Source organism: Phyllostomus discolor, chromosome 2 (assembly GCF_004126475.2).
Source record: "Phyllostomus discolor isolate MPI-MPIP mPhyDis1 chromosome 2, mPhyDis1.pri.v3, whole genome shotgun sequence".
Lineage (NCBI taxonomy): Eukaryota > Metazoa > Chordata > Mammalia > Chiroptera > Phyllostomidae > Phyllostomus > Phyllostomus discolor.
The window spans coordinates 164756112-164772961 of record NC_040904.2 but is presented as its reverse complement, the minus strand read 5'-3'; the positions used below and the strand labels follow the sequence as shown (position 1 = coordinate 164772961).

General features: G+C 52.4%; 1 non-coding gene across 1 annotated transcript; it reads left to right on the top strand.

The window, feature by feature from the left end:
• The first annotated feature begins 6481 nt into the window (after positions 1-6481).
• LOC114514195 lies at positions 6482-6587 on the top strand. Its single transcript, XR_003685933.1, has one exon. It is a non-coding gene; the product is annotated as a U6 spliceosomal RNA (small nuclear RNA).
• Positions 6588-16850: the final 10263 nt, after the last annotated feature.

Below are 16850 nucleotides of genomic sequence, written 5' to 3'. Positions count from 1 at the left end.
AGAAACATCCATGGGTTGCCTCTCGTGCGCACCCTGGCTGGGACTGAACCCACAGCCCAGGCATGTGCCCTGGCTGGGAATGGAACCAAAGACCTTTTGCTTTCTGAGACAACACCCAACCAACTGAGCCACACCGGTCAGGGCACCCTTTCTGTCTTATTCACTGCCTCATTTCTTGCCTAAAACCAGTGTGTAGTAGAACATGAATAAATATAGTGTGTGCTCAGAGCACCTCTAAGTGACCCGTTTAGCGTCACGCAGAAAGTGAATGGCAGCCTTGGCCAGGCAGCTCGGTCGGTCAGAGCGTCGTCCCATACACCAAGGTTGCGGGTCTGATCCCCGGTCAGGGCACATACAAGGATCTACCATTGAGTGCATAAATGAGTGGATCAACAAATCGATGTTTCTCTCTCTCAAATCAATTTTTAAAAATTAAAAAACAAAAAAGTGGCAGAACTGGGCCCGAGACTTGAGACTCGTGTGCCAGAACTCCTTCCTGACAGCGACGGGCATGCAAGGGGTGGCCGTGAGAGGTCTTAGCAGCAGCCTCCCCCGCCAGGCTAACGCTCCCTCCTGCACCACTGCACTTCCTCCCCAGCGGGCTCCCTGCCTCCTCCCTTCCCCACAGGCCATCCCTACACACAGCAAGCAGTCAGGGTGAGCCTTCTAAAAAGGCAATCAGATCGCAACCCTCCTCTGCTTAAAACCCATTATGACTCCCCCTGGAACAAAAGAATGAGATCTGAACTGTTTTCCATAGCTTACCCATAGCATGGTGTCTGTGTGGACAGATGACTTACAAAAGGCATCCCTTCCTCTGGGTTGCAGCAGCCCCCCAGACCCAGCAGTTTCGCATCGGGAGCCCTGATGCGTGAAGACCTCCGGTATCTGGTCCCTGCCTCTCTTCAAGCTCAGAAGGTTCCTCCTTCCAAGTCACGTTATCATGTGTAAGCCGCACTGTTCTTTCTAGTCCTATTCCTCAAACATGCCAAGCTCTTCCCTGCCCTTGGCCTTGCCCGTGCTGTTTTCTCTGCCCGGAATATTCTTCTTTCCAAGGCTGATTCCTCCCTCCTCAGGTCTCAGCTTAAACGTCACCTCCTCAGACAAGTTTCCCTGATCTGATCAGAAGCCATTCCCTGGCCCCATTATCATTCTTCTTGAGCCCTCACTCCATTTTTCTTTCTTTATAGCACTTACAACTGATTGGTAATTTGCCTGACTTCTGCATCTGCATTGTGCCTTCCTAAGGCAGGAAACCTCCTTGTTTACCTTGTACCTCCAGGGCCTAACAGCCTGGCACACAGCAGACAATCAATAAATGGGAATGTCTCTTTGGGGCCAGCCCTGTATAGTGGTGGCCATTGCCCCCCCCCCTTCCCCACCTCTCAGCCCTTCCCCTGCCCCATCTGGAGTTGGCCTCTGTGGGCCCCTCTCACACAATCCCTTGGGGGCTGGGTGTCAACGCCAGAGAAGACACCTGCACCTGGCTGCCCTACCCTCCCTGGTCCAGGGGAGGGAGGCCATTTGATTAAGAAAATGGAGCTTCCCTAAGCTCCCTGTTTGAACAGCTGCTCTGCTGTGATGACAAAGCCACTCCCAGGGGCTCAGGTCTAGGGGAGGGGCCCACATCTCTGCTCCCAGAGCCCAGGGCTCTCAGCAGACCAGATGCCTGAGCATAACTGGTAGCTTATTGGGGGTGGGGACTGTAAGGGCCTCCCTGGCTTTCTCCTCCCGGAATAGATGCCCAGCCACTTTCCTACCAGCTGGTTCTCCCCCCACCCCGCCCCCATGCAGCTTGTCTCGGGAGTGAAGTCAGCACCCCTTGCCCAGGCCAAAGGGGGCTCCTGGCTAGCCACTAGCCGTGTGCACCCAGAGGAGAGAGAGGGGGTACCCAGGGTGGGGCTGGATCCCACCTCTCAGCTGATGGGATGATGGCACCAGCACAGCAGCCTCCTGCCGTGTAGGTGGGTGACAGGGAGTGACTAATGTGCGAGCTGCGATGCTAAAAATTAATCCAGGGATCGTGTTTGGTGGAGGGGTGGGGGTGGGTAGGAAAGGAGCAAGCACTCACAATACTGTGTGGTCGTTATTCCTCCTGCCCTGCCTCCCCTCCTTCACCTCTGACTGGCCTTCTGGTCCTCTCAGAGCCTCAGAGGACTCTGGAGAGCCCTTCCCCATCCCTAGGACAGAAGGGGCCCCTGATAATTCCAGAGAGGAGGAGGAGAGTAGACACCACTCCAGGCCTTGGGCATGGAAACGGGAGGACACAGCCCTGCAGGTGCAATTCTGGTCTGAGCCCCCCACACAGCCCAGAGGCTGCCCCATCTCCTCGGCACGGCGGCTGCTCTTTCCTGAGGCCCCGATTCTTTCCCCTTTGCCCAGGAGTGTTGGGGAAGAACAGAAGCAGCCAGTGCGCAAAGGTTCCCATCAGCAGGCCAGAGCTGGGGAACAGTGGGGGTGGCTTCCCTTAAGGGAAGGTCAGGGGAGTATCTCCCTCAGCACCTGCTGTGCACCCAGCGCTGTGCTAAGTCAGCACTTCCACACCCATCACCTCACTTAGGCCTCACAGCATATCTGAGAGCCGTGAATTGTGTCCCTGTTTCACAGATGCAGAAACTGAGGTTAGAGAGGTTAAGGTAGCCGGCACCTGGCAGAGCCAGCGTCCTCTCATATCTGTTTGTCCCTAGAGCTTGGATTGCAGAGTGGGAAGGCTTCCTGGAGGAAGGAGTGTGAGGATAGGGTCAAGGTGGGAAAGGACTCTTTAGAGGAGCTGAATCTTTAAAGCTGTGGGACTCCCTTTTGGGGGGAAGGTGGGAGCACAGATTGTATATGGAAGGTGGGACCTGAAGGAGCAGGGTCTGTGATGGGCTAGACAGCAGAAGGAGGAGGGGGTGGGGTCAGAGGGGACAGGGTTCCGCAGTGTGAGTGCCGTCCTGCAAGAGCGTGCCCATCAAAGCGGGGACCTCTTGGGACCAGGTTCCGGGGACCAAACAAGAGGCTTGACCTTGGCCACAAGCTTTGTTGACCCCCATAAGGAACCCTGTGAGGAGGGAACCTCATACTCTGGTTTTGCTCATATACAGAACTAGAGACCTTGAGCTGAATGGCAGCAGGAGGAGAGGTGAGACAATAGAAGGCACTCTCTGCTCACCAGTCAGTCACTCATGAAGATGGGGAACTTGGAGGTTGTGGGGCTCCCCAAGGGTCAAGAGAAATGTCAGGCTGTGTTTTTGGGAGGCTGCCTGGTCCCGCAATGATGTCTATATTGGATGACCTAAAGAGGAAGTAAAGGGCTACAAGAAGTGAGAGGGAGGGAGGGAGAGAGAGAGAGAGAGGAGAAAGAGAGAGAGAGAGGGAGAGAGAGAGGAACCTGGGGCTGTGGAGAGGACAGGGGACCAATGAGGCTTCCTCAATAGAATAAAGTAGCCAGGAACTGAGACATTCATTGGAGAGTGGAGCAGGTACACCTGGCCCCTGGTGGTGACCTTGGGACACTGCACCTCAGCTCTGACCTTACAGACCAGAGTCCAGCAGCAGTTGGGTGCTGGGAAAGCAGCTCTCCCTCCTAGAGCCTGCCTCTTCTGCCCTTCCCCAGCCCTGCCCCACGTGCAGAAAGTGGAGTCTCCTCCAGACCCGACAACCCATCTTAACCTCTCTGACCCTCGCCAAGCTTGGCATCAAGTGGGCAGGCGAACAACACGGACGGAAGGCAGTGTGTCTGAATAGATTAACAGTGAGTCCAGAGCTTCAGTTATCAAACGAAACTTATTTCAACCAACACACCTTCTCTGTCGGAAGCCCACGTGGTCTAAAGGCTCATGGCCTGGGGTATGGGGAGAGGGGAAGAAGCACACATACAAAACTCTAAGACAAAAAAATTGTGCTCTAGGGGAGACCCCCCCACCCCAACCACGGTGAATATTCTGTTCTGGGAGTTTAGCCTTTCAGTAGAGAACAAATAATTCTACGCAAAAAGTAAAAATTATGCAAATACTGCCCCTCTGGGCCTCATTCCTTGCTGCTACCCCACAGAGTCACTTAACAGCTCCCCTCAGAGCGGGCCAGGTCCACTGAGCACCGCCGTGCCCCTCCCCACCCTGTCAGAGTGACAGACCTCCCAGGCCCCACCTGTAGCTCCCTCTACTCTCACTCTGACTGAGGAAGGCGGTCTCTGGTGAAGTGAATGCAAGACCGGTGATAAGCAGCTATTGCAACAAACTGCTGGGGGCTCATTTAACAGTAGGTAGGGCTGTCCCTCCCCTGAGGATGGATTCCGGAGTTCTGAGGTGCATTGGAGCATTGGTATTTTTAAAAACACCCCAGATGCTCAGTAAGGATTTATGGACTGGATGTTGAATGAAGACGATTCTGGAGAGCTCTGGGCTCCCTCCTCCTAGAACCCTGGCACTCCAAACACTGCCAGAACTCAGGCCCCTCCAAGGTTGTCTCCTTGTCATCCTCCGGTGGCTGAGGACCGGTGTCTCCCACTGCAGAGAGCCACTTTGGGCGTCACCGTGGGTGTAAGTTTTGGTGTGTGTGGTGGCCATCACCCCCACAGCCTGGAAGTTCTGGGGGGCAAAGAGGTCCCATTAGACATGTCTGTTAGAGGCAGGGGTTGGGACACAACCCAGGTGTCCAGGACTTGCGGGGTGTAGCCAATGCTCAGGGGTGAGGGGAGGGGAGAAGAGGTTGGGGCTGAGAAGGGGTTCAAGTCTAGACCAATAGTTGGGGGTCAGGAAGGAGACGTCAGACTGGTTGGTGGTGGTGCCTGGTGGAGAGCAGCCCCATGAGCTGCCAAGGGGCTGCAGGACTGATCTTGGAGTTCTGGGCTTGGTTGAGTGGGATGGGGGTGGTGGTGGCGGGAGCTGGATGGAGTCAGCTGGGGACCCTCCTCCCCACCTCCGCCCAGCATGAGGCTGAGGGCTGAAATTGCAGAGGCAGTTTCCAGTCTGGGGGCACAGCTGCTATTAGCTGGGGCGGGGGCGGGGGTGGCAATGGGGACTCTGGGTGGTGTTTGGAAGCTGGAAGGGAAACAGTTGGCAAAGCCCGAGTGAGTAACTGCCTCTCCCAAGCAGCAAATCTTGCCGCTTCAGGAAGTCCCACAGACATTCTGCACCCCGTCCCTCGCCCACGCCAGGACCTTCTCCTTGCCCACGCTTACCGGCACCTCCAGCTTAGCTCACACCTCACTCTCCCAGCCGCCCTAGCACACTTGACCCCATCACAGATACCTACACGGAACCCACTGGGCAACCACCCCTGAGGGTTCTTCCTCCCTCCCTTGCCCCACAGCATCTCCACACCCCCACATCTTCAGAATCCAGGCAACAAAACCCCCACGCTCCTCCCGGCTCCCTGGGTCTCGGGAGGGGCCGGTCCACGCCCGGGCTGTGGCCCCAGCAGTTTTGCGGAACTTCGGGGAGGCGTCGCCCTCTTCTGGGAAGGCTTGGGTACTGCTTCACTTCTTCTTCCTCGCGTCCTCGCCCTGCCCCCTTGACTGCCCGGTTTCAGACCTCCCTTGTCCCTCTTGGGCTGCTATCCGTCTTCTTTCTTTGACCTGAATCCTGGAGGACATGGAATATATAGATGTGGGTCCTGGTCCCAGCTATGCTACAAAGTATCTGAGTCCTCATCCCCCCCCCCCCCCCCCAGGCTTGGGTTCCTACCCTGTGAAATAGCAGCTGTGAAGACTAAGTGCAAGACAGTAAAAGAAGACAGTTGGTAAACCCAGAGGGAGTATCCGGGTAGAGGGTGTGATTGTGGTAAATGCCAAGGGCGTTCTCTCCTGCCTTCAGGGGGTTAATAATCTTTCCCCCGTCCCTGCCTGGCCCACAGTGGAAAGAGGGCATCATTCATCCATCCTTGGAGGGCAACACGGTTTGATGTTTTGCCATACTCTGCATGCTGTCTTCTGTACTGCCCCGCTTTTTTCTCCAAGTGCATGATTAGTGATTAAAAACCTGGATTCTGGAGTCAGACAAACCCAGATTGAAGTCCCTGCTCTGTGACTTTATATTCCCATCGTTGGGCAAACTGCATAACCTCTACCTTTCTCAGCCTGTTCCTCATCTGCAAAGTGGCAATAATGCCAGGAATACCAGTTTATCAGGCTGTGGCTAACCCTCAGACACAGCCAGCTCAGCACTTGTTAGTCGACGTTAACGTGTTTGTGTTTGGAGCAGGACGCTCACAGCTGTGTGGTGCTGGAGTGTGTGCCTACTCTCCCTCTCACATGCGCCATAACAGTAATAAAGGGGCCCAAAGTTTTTCCATCCTAAAATGATGCCTTTTGAGGTATTGATTTTAAACTGGTTATTAAGAAACAAAAGATGGTGTCAGGTGGATACTACACATAGTGGAGTGATCACCTTGTGAGTTTATATAAATGTCTAATCGCTATGTTGTAATTCTGAAACTAATATAATGTATGTCAACTGTAATTGAAAAATAAAAATAATGAATTTAAAAAGAAAAAGAAACAGTGCTTGCTTGGCAGAACATATACTAAAATTAGACTGATACATAGAAGATTAGCATGGCCCCTGCACAAGGATGACACGCAAATTCGTGAAGCGTTCCATATATTTTTTTAAGATTTTATTTATTTACTTTTAGAGAGAAGGGAAGGGAGGGGGAAAGAGAGGAAAAGAAACATCAACGTGTGGTTGCCTCTCACCCCCAACCCCCCGACTGGCGACCTGGCCTGCAACCCAGGCATGTGCCCTGACTGGGAATCGAATTGGCAATCCTTTGGTTTTCAGTCCAGCACCTCTATGTTCAGAGCAGTGTTATTTACAGTAACCAAGTGCTGAAAACAGACTAAGTGACCATCAATAAGTGAATGGATCAAAAAACTGTGGTACATTTACACAATGAAATACTATGCAGCAGAAAGAAAGAAGGAGCTCCTACCCTTTGTGACAGCATGGATGGAACTGGAGAGCATTATGCTAACCCATAACAGGAATCTGATCAACAAAATGGGCAAAATAGAACCAGAGACACAGAAACAAGGAACCAGAGGGAGTAGCAGGGGAGAAGGGTGGAAAGAAGGGGAAGGGCTGAGTCAAAGAACATGTGTAAAGGACCCATGGACGTGGACAACAGAATGGGGATTAACTGTGGGAGACAAGGGGTGGCGGGGCAGTGGAGAGCAATGGGGGGAAAATTGGGAAGACTGTAATAAAACAACAGCAAAATAAAAAATAAAGAAAGAAAAGAAAAAGAGACAAAAGACATAAAGAATTCTGACACCACCAACCCCCAACCCTCAACCTGCCTAAAGAGATTCAGATAGAAAAACCTGCTTGAAGGAAGGGAGCAGTACCCTAGCATCATATATGAGCTACATGTGGCAGATACCTGTGTGTTGGACTCTCCTCGGCATCCCATTGCTTCTGGGTGACCCAGGAGGACTTGTTTACCAACTGTTTGCTCTTTCTCATCTACTTGTAAATTATCTGCTTTCTGTTAAAATCCTAGACCCCGCTCCCTGTCTTCTTTGTCCAAAATGTCATATAAACCTTAATTGCCCAGTGCATCTTCCAGTCTCATGGCACCCCCGGCATATGTGTCCATAAATGAATTTCTGAAAGTTTTCTCCTGTTAATCTATCTCGTGTTAAGAATGATTATTAGCCTAGCAGAATAACTTAAAAGGGGGGAGGAGAATTTTTTCTTGCACCTCCAGAGAAAGAAAGGGAGCCGTACCCATTTCTGAGCTCACTCTCTTCCCAGCCCTGCACTCAGCCACATGGGTCTCATTGTCCCTTCAGTGCACCCAGAGTTTCCCCTTCTCAGCACCTCCAGCTCACCCTCTGCCTTGCTGGCCTTGTCCCCAGATAGGATCCTTTTCCTCACTTCCCTAGGATCCCACCCACGTTTCTCTATAATTAACAATCTCTGTCATTTTTTAGCCACTCACCTGCTCTATTTTTCTTCATAGCACTTCTCGTTACATGGCCTCATATTCTACATTTTTATCTGTACTCAGCACCCCCATCCCTGCCCAATGTATCAGCATGGAGAGTAGGGTTTTTGTGAGGTTTCCCCCTGTCCTCTATGGTTCCTAGAAGACCTCCTGGCACATAGCAGGCCCTGGAGAGATTTTTTGTGTGAATGTGAACAGAGGCTGCCCTCCCTTTTCTTCCTTCAGAGGCGGCAGTCCAGTGGAGGCCACTTCTGTCCAGTAGAGGGCACCACCACACAGCATTTAGGGGTCTCTGGGCTGGGGCTAGGATGGGAGATATTTATAAATCCCGAAGGCCTTTTTCCTCCCTCTCTGTGGGCGCTCAGCAGTCTGGCTGGGACCGGAAGCGGGAGGGCCCCCTGCGCTAATCTGCCCTGGCAACGCAGAGCTGGCATGCCCTGGCCACATCCTCGAGGCCACGTGCTCCCGTGGCGGAGGTCGGAATACCCTGACCGCTCTTCTGGGCACACCCTTTAGCAGCTGATGCTTCTGGACAGATCACACCGTGTCCCTGCTCGGCGGCAAAATGAGGGCGATGACACGAGCTGCACTGCTGTCACAGGTTTGCTGTGAGGCCCAGACGGGAGTGCCTGTGAAATATTTTGTGAAGGTGAACACCAGGCAAATATAATTTATACAGGTCTTTATTGGTGGTGGCAGCAGATTAGCAACAAAAGAGGAGCGATTAGAGGGCACTTACAAGGAACTGCACAGCTGAATAAAGGTGGGTTTATGAAGAGGATGAAGATGGCGAAGGAGAAAGAAGAAGCTAAAAATAACATCTACCTCTCACCAAGAGCTTATTAGGAGCCAAGGCTGAGGAACGTGATCTCCAAACATTGTCTAATTATAGCCAACACTTAGATGGTACCGACCTGTGCCAGGCGCTGTGTAAGTGACTTATGCATAGAGCCTCACGGGATCCTCGTGGCTCTGGGAGCTGGGTGGTATCCCTGTCTACATCTGCTCAGGAGGAAACTGAGGCCTAGAGAGCTTCAGTGGCCTGCCCACACCACACGGGTGGGGCTGAGACTCAGACCTGAGCGTTGTGTCTCCTGGAATGAGCTCCTTAGCCCTCATGGCCACAACTGTACTGAGAAGAAGATATTGTTCTATTTCCCAGACGCAAACTGAAGCCCAACAAGTTTACAAAGCCAAAATGTGAAAAAGTGTATTTGAGCCCTGCTTAACCACCCAGTGAAAACTTTCGGGCCCCACCAGAGTCAGAAAGGGGCTGCAGAGATGGGTACGGGGTTCTCTCAGTGGGGCCAGCAGCAAACGCACCCGCCTCTTCCTCTGAGGGTCACGGGAGAGAGAAAGAACAGGGGCTGTTCAGGGCTGAGTGGGTAAAGAAGAAGCTACTTGGTGGCTTCAAATTCCTGGGAGGAAGGAGGCTGCACCACCTTCTGGGCCAGGTTGGGAGAGAGGGGGTGAAAAGTGTGCTGGCAGACATCAGGCAGTCCACAGGGATTCCACCAGCTGTGTAGCTCCCCCACCCCACATCTCCACAGGGAGAATGGGGCTCCGAGAGGCTGGCCTGACAGTGGGGGGTGGGAGATGCCCCATCCCTTGCCACAGTGCCCCTACTGAGAAGATAGTCCAGCCCCTGGCTTCCAGCCTGTTATATAATCTGCTTCATACCCGGAGACTGGAAATAGCCATGGCAGGGCTGGGCTGGGCTGGGGGCATGATGAATGGCCCCAGGAGCATCAGCTGACTGTGTCTGAAGTGACCTGAGGGCCTGCCAGCAGCTCAGATTACCCAGCCTTCCCTGGGAGCAGGCGCTGCCTGGCCTGCAGAGGACAGTTCCAAAGTGACTCTGTGTCTGGACATTTATGGTGTGAGTGTCTGAGGGACTATCCCACTCACAAGCCTGAGTGGTTGAGGCAGCTCGCAGCCACACCACGCCCATGGCAGCCTCCCTAGGTTCTGGGAGCCCAAGACTTGCCCAGAGAAAGTGCGCTGGGATTTCTGCAGCCTGCACCAAGAAGAGCCAGGAGCTCCACTCCTTGGTGTCTTCTGCTAAGGATCCCACAGAAAGCATGAGGAGCCTGAGGAACTGGGGATGGGACAGGGGCTGCTGGAGACTGCAGGCTTCATTACTACAGGGCTGCACCCCACTCGCATGCCCACACCTCTCATGTTGCTGCTTACTCAGTCACTGCACTCATGGCCCCTGGATCCAAGGGGGTGCCCGCACACTCTGATGCCCCCTCTAGATACCAGGCGCACACACCCCTATATCTGAGAGCAACTTGAACAGACTTTTGCAGACCACTGGGGCATGGGAGGCTGTTCTCCCAGCATATGGTGATGATATGTTACAAATTATGATCATGGGCATTCCAATTCTATGCCTTTAAGATACCTAGTCCTTTAAAAAAAAAACCCTCCTTAAAATGATAAAAGTATTGCTCTAATGCTTTAAATTATCTAACAGTTAAACCACTCAATTATTTCTCCCTAAGTCCGTCAGTGGGCTAGGCACAGCCAGGGAGTTAGGACTTCTCTACCCCATGACTCCACAACAAGGAGGCATTTCCCATTTTCAGGTGCAGAAGTGTAGGACTTTTCTCAAGGGAGCGATGGAAGGTGGGTGAGTTGTCCACCTTCCTGACAACATTGCCTATTCAGTGATGGATTGGATGGCCACACACACACACACACACACACACGTGCTTCTGCTATTCTTGGGGCTCAGATGCAGAGGCAGGAATTTCCACCAATTTCCTGTAGCCAGACTCATTCAAAGGCCCTGCCTGTGCCGACGTGCTGCCCATGCCTGTGCCACCTTCCTTGTGTGCCTGTGGGTCCTGCACTTCTGAGCCCACAGTGGAGGCACAGGGGAGACAGGTTCCCAAAGGCACACCAGAGAGCTAGGGGATACCCGCTCCACTGCCAGGTGAACCTGTAAGGAGAAGGGCTTAGCCTCTCTGCCTCCAGCCTCCAGATCTCTCCAGGTGTTCCCTGGGGAGTTGTCACCAGTAACCAGAGCTGTTCCCGACAGTGAGCGCAGGAGGGATGGTGTTGCTTGGCAACTGGGACAGCACAAAAGATCCAGCTAATCCAAGCTGCCTGGGCAGGCCAAACCCTACAGCTTGGAAGGCGGGGGCCTGCTGGCCGGCAGCAGCCCACTAGGGACAGATACTTAAAAACTTCTACCTCTCTCCATGTCAGAAAACCTCAAGCTCTGGGCTAGAACCTCAGTTCTAGCAAACCCTGACGTTTGCACAGAGAGGACCCTTTCTCTCCCCACCCTTCCTGTCTCTCACCCCCCCCTCCTGCCCTGCCATTATGAGCGCTCCCTTTCACAGCCCAGTGAAAAATCTTGAGACCTCTCTGGGCATCCCAACTCTGTTGCAAACCATGGAATTTGGGGTAAATAACTTCACCTCTCTGAACCTCAGACTCCACTCTGGGAGGCAATACATACTAATGGTTCAATGCATAGGCTTTGGGGCCACATCGACCTGGATACATATCCACATTCTGCTTTCTTAGCTGTGTGACATGGGGCACATTATTTAACCTCTTGGAGCCTCAGTTCCCTCAGTACTGAACATACCCTGTAGGGCTATTCAAAGAAGGAAAAAGAAACAAAGCAAGGATAGTGCCCAGCACAGGACCCCGCAGGGCTGGCCCAGGCACTCCTCTCTGTCTTCACTGCGGCCACTCATTCACCTGTTCTGCTGTTGAATGAACCAAGCTCTGTCCCACTCTGGGCTTCCCCTTATATTGTCTCCTCTCCCTGGAACTCATGCCATTTTCCCCCATTCTCCACCTGACAAATATTCCTCAGTTGAAAAATTACTTCCTGGGAGAAGCTTCCCTTATTCACCACCCACCCTTTGAATGACAGCTCCACGTTAAATATCTCATTGGCATGCTGCATTTCGTTTTCTCTTTAAGGTACTATTACTTATTTGCAAGATGATTTAACATTAGTCTCCCCTAATGGGCTGTACACTTGGGCGAGGGGCTGTGCCTGATGTGTTCTTTGCTGTGTCCCCCGCGAGAGGGCTGGCCTAGGTGTTCTCCAAAGTACGTTCCAGCTTTCTGTATCTCTTTATTTCTTATGTCTTCCTTTTCCTTTCTAAATTGACCAAAATATTTTTTGCACCATTTGTTAGGTTAACCTGAATCTCCAAAAAGCAGCGTCTAACTGGAAAGACAACTGGAGAATTAAGGGCGCTGACCCTTTATTACACTCCATTCCTTTCAGGGCTGGCTGGACCAGATTTGGGATGGCAAATCCCAAACCAGCCGCCTACGGATTTCGGGCCCCTTTCCGTCTGCATCCAAAGCGCCCAGGTTCACTGAGACTTCTATTTGCGTACATCAGGCCCAAAGGGAGAGAACGCTCCATGGCTGATTTGCATACTCTCGTGCTACTGGTTGGAAGGGCGGCCAATGGTTTGCCGCAGTGTTTGCCCTGGTGTCTTGGGGTGATGTAATGGAATCCTGGCTGGACCCAGCGTGGGCTTCCTCCGGTCAGCCCTGTGACGTAGCGGCTTCCCCCGGCTCCAGCCGGCCCAGCGGGGCCTGGCGCGGGGCAGAGCGGCCGCCCCCGGGAGTGCGACGTGAGGCCCGACCACGGCCTCGGCGCAGCGGCGGGCCCTGGCCCTTTTACTTCCGGCCTGGCGTTCCGGTCCCGGCTCCTCGAGGAGGGCCCGCGGCGCCAGATCCGATATCTGGAGGCGTGGACAGAAGTGGAAGCCGACACCAGATTACCAAACTCCACTCCGCTGGGAATGGATTACCGGCCTCTCACTTCGTAAATCACGTAGTTCTCTAACGGTTTGCATTTGTTTACAACGAACGTGTTTGATTTTGTAATAAAAAAAATAGTTACAGAAGATTTCTGTTTGTTATTATTAAAGAGCCTGGCTTGGATTAGAGGATATATTGGCTTTAATTCCAGCCTGGTGACCCTGGCCACTTTTTCACGCTGGCCCTGCCGGCCTTCCATGGCAACCAGGAAAGAGCAAACGTGGAGGCAATTCAAAAAAAGCCCCCAATTGGGCCTCCTCATCCTATATATAATTCAGAGCAGGTAACTCCATCCCCATGGTGTCCCTCGAAGGCTCTCCATCCCTGGGACAGCCCCAGGAAAGCCTTGTCTTTGTGCCCCCAGTTTTTCCCCTTTAATTGCTCCTAAACCTGGGGAGGGGTGGAGGTACCCCAGCCAGATAGATACTTCTCCATCCTCAAGACAAGAAACGGAACCTCTAAGGGAATCCCGTCCACTGTGGCTCTCCTCACTCAGGGCCAGAGCCTGGGCAGGGGAGCCCTTTCTGGGCCCAGTTGGGCTGGAAAACCCCTTTCACATGCTTTCACCCTGCCCACAGTGGGCCAGGGGGAGGTGAGGTGGAATGGTATCTCCCTGACTGGGTGAAGTTAGGTGGAGTGCTTCTATTTCTATGAGATGGAGGGGCATATGGGAAAGACCACTAAGGGTCTGGCTGATTGACCTGGGTCTGGGAGCTTAACCACCCTCAGGATCTAAACCTTGCCCCCACCCTAGTCCTATGAACTTTAAGGTCAACCTTTTTCCTTTGAGTGATGCTGTCCCTTCTCTCTGACTTGCCTGATCTAATATCTCCCTTCACACTGTGCCCCATGTTCTCTTCTTCCAGGGAGGCCTCCTGGATCACCCCTCCAGGTTCCACCCCAATGCCAGCTCAAGGCCTCTGGGAGGCTTCTTCTTGGATCTGTTGGCAATATGTTATAACTTGCTCTGTGTCCTGCCTCCCCATCAGTGTAGGAACCAGCTTTCTGTGACATGATCTTGCCCTCCCTTAGGAAGGAATTTTCCAGAATGTGGGACTTCCCTGGCCAGGACATCTGTTTTGCCCTCTAGTCCTAGCTCCTGAGCCATGCAAATAGTTGACCTTTTCCTTCCTCAGTTTTCCTATGGGCAATAGGGGCTATGTGGTAGTTACTGGAATTTGTGTAGAAAGAGAAGGGGCTATGGTATGAAGGAATAAGATGGCAGATAGAAACTAGAGCACTCATCTGGAAGTCAGAAAACCTGGACTGTGGTTCTGGTTTGACCACTGACTAGCTGAGCAATTTGAGGCAAGGAGACAACAAGGGGACTGAAATGTACTGGACATGTGTAGTGACACTAAAAGGTGACATTGCCTCCATCACCTGTGCAGCTCCTCGAGCCCCCAAATACCAGCTGAATAAAGCCCCAGTGAGTGCTTTTCAGGTGCAGCTTTCAGATGAGTCCCCCAGCCTGCCCTCCCCTCAAGGCCTGTATGCAAATGGCAGGTCTGCTACCATGTGCCAGATTCCTTGCCGCCATTCTTTATCTCTGCCAGCACAGATGCCTTCTTCACGACAGCCCTGTGAGATGGTTGTGTTACCATCCTTGTGTTTCAAATGAAGAAGCTGAAGCTCAGAGAAGGTAACTTCCCTGAAGTCACTCACATAGGCGCTAATAGTGGAACCAGTGTCGGTCCCAGGCTTCTTGGGCCCGCCACTCCCACCACCTCACACTGCCGTCGTGAGCCACACAGGTGTGTTTTAGTGTCACATATTTTCATAAATATTTTACTTGATTATAAAACCGGAGAGTATATAATAAAGCCAAGTTGTGCTAAAGTATTTATAGAAGGGAGAGACCTCTGTGGGCTGGAAACCTTCATGGAAAAACTAGTAACTAAGCCTTTTTTAAAAACCCTTCCTGTCCAAATAAATGTATTTCTCCTACACAGGCAAATATTTTAAAAATTGATTTCAAAAGTTAGATTTCTGGAAAAAGAAAAAGAAGAGGTGGGGGTAGGAACTCCCGGGGTAGAAAGGAGAGGAGGGTGATGGGAGGAAAAAGCCAGTCTTATGGCTCCCCTCCTCTTGTCATTTTTGCTTTTTAATCCTCACATGAGGCTATGGGGGGAGGGAGTTTGGTTTGTGGTTGTTTTTTTTTAAATTTTTATTGTGAAAGAGAAACAGAGACAGACAGATATTGGGAGAGAGCAACATCAGTGTGAGAGAGAAACATCTATTGGTTGCCTCCCGTAGGCACCTCGGCCTGGATTGAACCTGCAGCCTAGGTGTGTTCCCTGACTGGGACTCAAACCCATGACCTTTTGGTGTATGGGATGACGCGGCACCTCGGCCTGGATTGAACCTGCAGCCTAGGTGTGTTCCCTGACTGGGACTCAAACCCATGACCTTTTGGTGTATGGGATGACGCGGCACCTCGGCCTGGATTGAACCTGCAGCCTAGGTATGTTCCCTGACTGGGACTCAAACCCATGACCTTTTGGTGTATGGGATGACGCTCCAACCAACTGAACTGCTGGGCCAGGGCGCCCTTGCCATTTTTCAAGCCTCTGTTTCTTTATCTCTATTTTGACCTAATCCTTGGATATGGAAGAAAAATGTAAAAGGTCCTGAGAGATGATTTGGAGACAAACCAGAGATTCTTGGGATTGTTATGGAGAATGAGGGAAAGAGGCTTCAGATTTGTAGCAGGAGGTTAGGACAGGTCTAGAAAAAGGATTTCTGGGAGTTGGCAGGGGGAGGGGAGAGGAATGTGGCCCCTGGAATGAGGGCTGAGTGGAGATGTGGGACCTCTTTTGGAGAGTTTTGAATGCAGAAGAGATTCTTTGCTGCGTGGGACTTGCTGGGTGCTGGGGATTGGATGGCATGCTCATAATTTAAGATGGTTCCCCAAATGAGCAGGCGCTGGTGGCTGGTGAAGCAGAGCACAGGACTGGGTCCTGCTGAATGGGTGTTTCCCAAGGCCCTGTCTGCCTAGCAGTACAGGAGCAGACATGGTAACCTCAACCCCACTCAGCCAGACCCCAGCCCCCTGCTCCAGCTTTGACCTGGCCTTCCTGAACCAGCCACTGCTAAGTGGGAGGTTGCTGGACAAAGATTTGCTCCGAGCAAAATGGTTCTCCCATTTCCAGAGTGTTCCAGTCAGGCGAGAGAGAGAAACCTTCTAAGCACTCCCACTGTTAGAAGGTCCTTACTGGTGAGGCCTGTGCTGGGAGACCATGGTCAGATGAGGGTGGGCTGCTCGGGGCTTCCCACCCACCAGGGTGAGCCTCTGGGTATTTCTTGCACTAAGTACTCCTGCCCATTGAGGAAGTCAGAGGAGATAGGTGGGGATTATGAGTGCCTACTGTGTACAAGGCACCTCTATAGCTGTTCAATTCTCCCCCAAACCAGAATATTATCATCCCCATTTTGAGCTAAGGAAACTAGTCTCAGAGTGGGAAGAGACTTGCCCTAGGTCATGCAGCATTAAGGGAGCAGCCAGATCAGTGAATCCCAATCCCCTGGGGATCTTAACCCTGCCTGCACACTCTATTCTCTGGGAATTCTTCTCTTCAGAAGAAATTTTACCCTCTCAAGAAGTCCATTTCTTTATGTAAGAAATTGCCTTCTGGCTGATTGCCCTGGGTCCTAGGGCTTACCCACCTCCCTGGGCACCCTGCTAGCTAGGTTCATTGCCCTTGGGGTGGCATGCAGGCCAAGCAATGTTATGAGGGTGCCCAGGCCTCAGAGAGTCGTTTCCCTGTCCTCTCAAGCCAGCTTAATTGCTGTGTGATTTTATGCTGCTGCTAAGCCTCTCTGGGCCTCACTTTTTCCACCTCTTCCTCGGGGGAAGCCCCGGGTAAATTTATACGTTAGCTACAAGTTTGCTGCCTCAGATGGTGTTAGCAAGAGCACAGAACCCTCGCCTGAAAAACAGCACCCCCGAGCCCAGCATGCGGCGGGGCGGATTATGTAACCGGGTGTTCAGCGCGCGTGTTGGGGATGGGGGGACGCGAGGCGGGGCGTTCGCGACTATTCCGGGCGCCTCTATTTTTAGCCCCATTGATGAGGCTGCGTCGGCCGCCGCAGCCGGGATTCCGGAGACGTCA